The sequence below is a fragment of the Tauraco erythrolophus genome, chromosome 7, assembly GCF_009769465.1.
Source record: "Tauraco erythrolophus isolate bTauEry1 chromosome 7, bTauEry1.pri, whole genome shotgun sequence".
NCBI lineage: Eukaryota > Metazoa > Chordata > Aves > Musophagiformes > Musophagidae > Tauraco > Tauraco erythrolophus.
In genome coordinates, this window is record NC_141471.1 from 34770548 (window position 1) to 34778105 (window position 7558).

A 7558-nucleotide genomic window follows, 5' to 3' on the forward strand; every position below is an offset into this window, starting at 1 on the left:
ACCTACAAACAGTTGCCTTAACAACAGGGGAAAAGTTTTCCTTCAACAATTCCTTCAACAATTATTTCCCCCAAATCTAGACCACGATTCAGAAACATCAGTGTAATGCAGGATTTGGCTGATTTTCTCTATATAAATTCTATTATCTTTTTTTTTTTATTCTAAACATAGCATGCATGGAATTTTTCCTTGTATGCAGAAATCTAGAACTCTTAACCTGTATAGAAATCCTACACTCAGGCATCAGAATCCAGAAGGGCAGTCTAGACTTTTCCATTATTTTGATAATTTGGAAGCAAGAGCGAAATCCTGATTGAACTTATTTTTGGAGCTCTAAAACCTGTGCCTTGTGTTTTGAGAAGACAGTCATTGAACCACTGTCATGGGGGGAGACGGGATGCTATATAATGCCTATGCATAGGTATTATATACACTTGAGAAGATCAGATCCACCATTATAGGCCAGAGTTTAGATCTCATTTGTAGAAATCTTGCTATCTTAATTGCTCTGAGTGGGGCTGGACTGGCATCAAAGTCTGTCACCTTAAGCTGTTTATGTTCTTTACGTATCTGAGAGTGAGAGAAAGGGGTCCTAAGATAGAATCTTGGTGCTTTCTAGCCTAAAACTTAGCTGTTTCGTGTTTTCTCACACTTTCCCCAGTTCACAGAAGCAGAACAGGTGACTACATCTAAAGGAAAGATGCATTATAGTTAAAGCTGAATTGTCCCCTTTTCATCTCTTGTGTTTTAAATGGTACCTGACATCTCTTATCATTAAAAATCAAGGCACAGCATAAAAGTTCCTAAGCTACTATATTTATGTAGGAGGATGGAGAAAGCACAGATTTTCAAGTACCCACATGGGTGTGGGAAGGTGTTTCTGCAATGACAGTATCCTTATTATGTCAGATTGTTATAAACAGTAAAGTGTGCTAAGGTGCAATGATTTTACTGCTCAGAGTATATTTTACCAGGACTATAAAAACCAGTGGTGATAAGAGGGGAATTGTGTAATGACAGATATAATTAATATATTTAATACTTGCAGCCAGATAGAGTGCCTGTCATACCAGGATAGAGCTCATGTGACAGAAATAATATTTCCATAAACAGCTTGTTTTATGTAACATTTCCACTTCAGTCATAATAAGCTGTCAGAAAGGCAGAGGGGAAGAGACCTTGTGAAAAGTGTGTCCTAGATGGAGATCACTTCATGTGACAGTCATTAAAACGGGAATATAAAACTGGAGTCCCATGGCAGGAGAGGAAGTGCCCTGGGCACCTGCTTTCTCATCTGCAGACTGCAGAGAGGTGAAGAGCTAAGCAAGACCTCAGCCAGAGTTAATGAGACTGCCCAGGAGGAGCTGCGTGACTTATCTCTGCCTTGCACCCTTTCAAATAAAGACAGGAAGGAAATGTAATATTCTAATCATTATCTTTTTAAAATGAAAGATACAGTCTTTGTCCATGTAATCACTTTAGTTTATTTTTACTATGGTGCTGCATCATCATTATGTGCTGATCTAGGCAATTAACTTTACACATGGGACCATTCATGCATACAATTCAGCACATGCTTACATCTTTGCAGCATTAAGGCACTCTTTTCCAGAGTTATTTAACTGCTTACTGTCTCAGCTGGCTGGTTTTGAAATGTTTCCTGTATTTCTAATTCCCATAGCAAAAAGCTTATGATGAAATACTCAGAAAAAAAGTTTAAAAATCATTCAATGTGCGGGCAAGTTTTCATTATAACTGCAGAAAGTTAAATATTGAAATCCCATCTCCAAAGTACAATTAACTAGAGTCATGAGAGCCTTGGATTTTTTTAATTTAAACTGTTGGATTCATGAACAAAAGTCATCAATCTTACTCTTCTTAACTTTGAAGGAAAAGGCTTTTTTTCTCTTTTTTATCATTGGAGACTTTAAAAATGGTTCATGACAAAATAATTCTAGTCACACAGTGGGATGAAGGGTAATTGAATGACATAGTGCTGGCAATGAAGAAGTAGGAAACAAAGTTTCATTTGTACTAAGCCCCTTTTATATGACTCTGATGACCAAAACAGAGGACACCAAGAAGGTTATAGCCTCTCTGTTGGAAATGACCAGTTTTCTGTAACACTTTTGGCCATGTATTCATAACTGAATTCATAGCTGAATACATCCTGTTAAAGTGATTGAATTTATTTATTCCTTAATTCCATGTGTCTCTAAACCAATACTTTATAGCTTTATAGTGAGAAAGAACTGAGCCTATAGCATTAAATTAGAATTCAGGCTGTTAAATCTAATTCAGCCTAGGTAAACTGTGAATAAAACTGAAACTGTATAGATATCCTATGGCTACTTAGAAGATGAGAAATAAGTTGGTGGAGTTCTGAAAGGGGAGGTACTCACTCCCTAAACATTGGTGTTAATAATATGCACGTATAAAGTAGCAGTTTTGGGTAAATAAACAGAAGATTGAATGATCTTAGAAGCTGGATTATTCTTTTACCTTATGGATTTCTTTTCTAGCCAGTCCTCAGAAATATCTATTGAGCTATCTTGGAATAAGTGACCTAGACTAAATGATTTCTACCAGGACATTCTTTAGGAAATTCAGCCTCAAGGACAGCTTGCAAATCCTCTTCTTTTCACAGGCACCTTCTGCTTTCACCTTACTTGGCAGATTCCATCTCTTTACACTGTTTTGTCACCTGGATCCCTTCAATTAAGTTTGACTGAAGCAGAAGCAATGGAGAGCAGCACTCTTAACAAACGGCTTTTAAGTGCTTGGGGTAATACTGTGCCTTGGGCTATACAAAGAGATGCCCATTGATTTAATTCTAAAACTAGCTGTATCAATTGCATCCTGTCTATAGAAAAGTGTACAAAACAGCCTTTAGAACATTCCCTCTTTTCTGGGCAAAATCAGCTCAGTACATTTTACTTCTTAGTTTGTTCATACTCTAAATTAGCATGCACTGATGTTCTAAAATGGGAAGCAAAACCCATCAGAATCTTGTACAGGAGATAAGGGACTTTCATTGATTTTGTCTGCTTAAAATTCAATACTCAGACAAACTTTCTGCTGAATGGGTAGCTCAGCTCCAGCAAAGCTAGGATCTGTGGCACTTATGTGGCTGTTAAGGTTGTTAGGTCACAATTGTTTTTCTTGGATCAAGTCATTAAGGTATTGGTTTATAAAACACAAAAAATCTGATGACACACGCTAAAACTGCTTGGCACATGGTTTCATTCAAGAGGTTAGAGAATTAGTCACAGTCATTGATGTTTGGTTGAAAATTTCACATGTTTTCAGGTTTTGCTTGAGTAATGAATATTGGATAGACTCTATATAGCCCAAGTTAAAAAAGAGTATAAATTTATTTTTCTTGGATTTATTCTTAACTACTCCCTCTGTCTAAAACTGTAAGAAAGTCTGTTCCCCTCAAGGCACCTTTTACTAACTTGATTAGATGGGAGAAGGATTCTCCTGCAGTAGAAGAGATCAGAAATCTGTGCACAAATTCTAAGTCTCCCACCACTCCTCAAAACATTAATTAAGAGCACACGTGAATTTACTTACCCCAATGTTACATACAAAGACATGAGTCACAGGATCTTTAAAGTAACTTGCCTGACATTGTACATAAAGCCTGTGGCTAAACCAAGAAGGTCTCTTTCATCCAACATCAATGTCCTGTTAAATAAACACTCTTTCTACATTAATACATTTTCTGTGGAAACTGCAAGAAAGGATGATCATCAGAAAAGATAAACTTTTCCCAGGAACTGTGATTCCCTGGCTCTGCAGCAGATAATTCCCTTCCAGTGAAGACCATTGGATGTATCTGTAGGCCCATATTAGCCCAGCAGCTCTGTTCATGAGTATGATATACAGCACTGAAATGTCTAATTAAAACAAGTACTCTGTAGCTAACATTAATTTAATACTTGTAAAACAGTTCCTGTGCATTTCTTGGTGCAGTAGCGCCATGCTAAAGAGGCTGTCATAGAGATCTGGGGAACATAAATCAGATGAAATGACATTCAGTAACACAGAGGATGAGTTTTGTAGATCCCTCACCTCTGATTCACTAAAAGGTGTCACCCACTGCAGAATCTGGGGCAGAATGGAAAACTGGTTGTTCTAGGTACTGTTTCGAACTGTATGATCAAACTCTGTGTGTATGAAGGTAATTATATATTTATCAGATGATCATTAGAATATTTACCTTTTTTCACAGGATGGACAGAGTCTTTACTAGGGACACAGGAGAGTTCAACTCTACACACATTCCAAAGTGGTCTGGGCCAGTAACGTCCTGTCAGCAGTTTCTTTTGAGAAGGAGCTCTCCTTGCTTAGGAGGAAGTACATTTAAGCTATTAAAGGAGGGTTTTCTGGAGATGGTGTCTGTCTAGGATTGTACTCTGCTGAGCAAGATCTAGATGTAAGGAAAAATGTTCTTGACATGGGATTTCCATGGGATATAGGATTAAAGAAGAATGAAGAAAAAGTTCTCCCTACCATGGAGAAGAAAGGCTGGGACCTATCATCTGCATTTGGGAGGCAGAAGCAAAGAGGGCTGGGGACTGACAAGACTAGTGGCCAGCAACTTACCATTCTGCGCTGAGCTGTTGTTTTGTGCTAAAAACCATAAGGGGAGAACATTTTAATGAAACCTGTTGTGTTTGTTTCCATGTGGAAGGAAAACGAAGCCAATACTAATTGACTTAATGTAGGCAAGCATTACATTTTTCTACCCACTTTTGTCCTTATTTTGGGGATAGAAAATGCAATTTTGTGATGATGACAGCATAGCTTGTTGGAAAAGGACAAGGAGGAGACCAGAGGGGGATTTCTGGGGACTGGCAGGGCTGGGAAGCGTCAGCAGTCCTCATGGGGGTAAAGGTGTTGTTGTGGTTTAAGCCGGTGGGCAACTAAAGGCCACACAGCTGCTAGCTGACCCTCCTCCATCCCCAGGGGATGGGGAATAGAATTGAAGGGGAAAAGGGAAAGAGACCTGTGGGTTAAGATAAGAACAATTTAATACTACTATTACTAATATATGAATATATATGTGTATAATGACAATAATATATACAAACAAGTGATGCACAGTGTAATTACTCACCACCCCTTGACCAAAGCCCGTCCCATCCCAAACTAACGATCCTGAAACAGATAAGCCCCAACACTGCAATCCCAGATGAGCAAGAGGCCTGAAAAAAGAGCGAGAGAGAGATAGTACTCTGAATGGGCAAGAGCGAGAGCCCAGAAAAGCAAAAGCTCTCCTTTCTGGTCAACCCTCATCTTTATACTGGGAATGACGCTGCATGATACGGAATGCTTCATTGGCCAGTTTGGCCCTCAATCCTAAATCTAAATTCAAGCCTTAAGGGGAGTTGTGGACCCTCTGTCCTGACCATGCTCCCCCCCAAGCCTGTTGTGCTCCTGCACACCAGCAAGAACACGGGAAGCTGAAAAGTCCTTGAGGTCTCAGTGCCAACTATAAACATCAGTGCGCTATCAACATTCTTCTCATAAAAAATCCCAGTCTAAAACCAAAACACAGAGCTCTTCTAGCTGCTAAAAAGAAAAACTAACCCTGTCCCAGCTAAAACTAGGACAGGATTCTAGGAGAATCAGTAGTTATTTTGGTGGGCTGGAACTGTGAGAGAGAAGATAGACAGTTCAGTAGGGCATGAAGAGAATGGCAAGTGAAAGTGTTTGGAAAGTAATGCAGGGTCTTCTTGTCTGTTGCTTATCCTTTCAAGTATGCGTGGACTTGCTACAAACCCAAGCCCTTATACATCACTATTTTGAATATGTGAGGGGAAGAGAAGGGTCATATAATGCCATTCTTTCCACAGAAAGAGAAAAGAAGAAATAGCATAGAAAATTAAGAAAAACCTTGCTGAAGACTTTTTGTTTTGATGCCAAGGGCCTGCGAGTTAAAAAGTGTTGGGGCGAAGACTGCCTTGTGCACTCTAACCTGTCCATCAGGAGGAACAGAGATCCATGTTGATCCATTAAGTCTCTGTTTCATCAGACTTATATCTGGCCAAACAATCTGCTCCCTCCAGCAACCTGATGACTTAAGCTGTCATATATGATGTTTATGAGAAACTGAGGCAGGAATGGGGTCTTATACTGAAGGAGTGAGTCCTTGTTGAACTCTCCAGCTTCTCTCTGTCTGGTGTGTATATTGCAATCCACATCTTAGCATCTCTTAAGGTTTCTTAGTAGGAAAGGATGCTCTGAAAAAATCAGGACAGGAGAGGAGGATTTTCACACCACCTCTGGATCTCACTCTCATTTTGAACCACCAGAGAAGTTATTCCATAGCTCTATAGTACATCTCACAGTTCCATTCCTAAAGATGTGAAGCTGTGGAAAGGTGTTACAGAGGTATATAGCACGCTTATAGCAGCTCTACAAATTAAAAAAGCCATTACTGTGCAGTGCTTTCTTATACTCTACTCAGTAATCATTAAATCTAACAGCACAATGAGCATTTTGTCATTTCTGAAAACTGCCTATAGTCTTGAAGTTATTGCACTTTAAGTAATGGACTACCATACTAGGTGTGAGCATACAAAAGTTAACAGTTCTTAGAACTAGCTATGCCAGAAGAATCTCACGGACGTCTTCTGAACACATCTCATTTTCATCTTGTCCTCTGCAATAAACTGAGCAGTTTTCAAATGACATTTATGTTGTCTCTGCTTGCAAGAAGTCTTCACCAATTACTCTGCTGGTTGGGATGAACACTAAGCATACTGATCCAAAATAAAAAGAGGAACACAAATCTTTATTCCAAATAATTCATTCGATGTAGTGCCTGGGAAAAATCCTGACTTAGTCACCTTTTTTTGTTTTAATACATTAACCTTGGATGTTCAAAACAAAGCGAAAGTGAGATAACATCATTACTGTCTTGCTATATAAACAGAATGTATAAACAGTCTCTGCAGGATAGTAAATTAAAGTGCTCTTTGAATTGCATGACTTACATAACCCATCTGACATTCTGCCATCTTTCAGTCTCTGGCCTTCACTTTGTGGGGTAAGTTTCATATTCTGCAAAAGTCCATTAATCAAGATTCAATTAAACTCTTCCAATCTGAATGCAGTCAAAAGATTTTTTTACAGTACAGGTTGTAATAAAGCATTCTAAAACCTAAAACGCCATGAAATTTGTGCCTCACTAGAACCTCAGTACATTACAGATCTGCCATCATTTTTTAGAATCCTGCAGCGCATTCAAGTAATAAAGGTTAGAAGGTGTCTTAGTAATATCAGCCCTCACACAGTACAGCACTCAAGTGTGTGTTCAAAATTCACCTTATGAATAACGCTCTCCTGAATGAGGATGAACCTGACACACGTACAGCTAAATATGCACTAAAGGGCTTTGCTGAATCAGAGTCATTACAGCCTCCATCATGTAGATTCACAAAGCTGACATTTGCCTAAATGGGAGCATGGCCTGAATGAGGGCTGGAACAAACCTGGACATGTCGAGTGGCCTGACAGGCTGCATAACTCAGCATGATAGGGATCT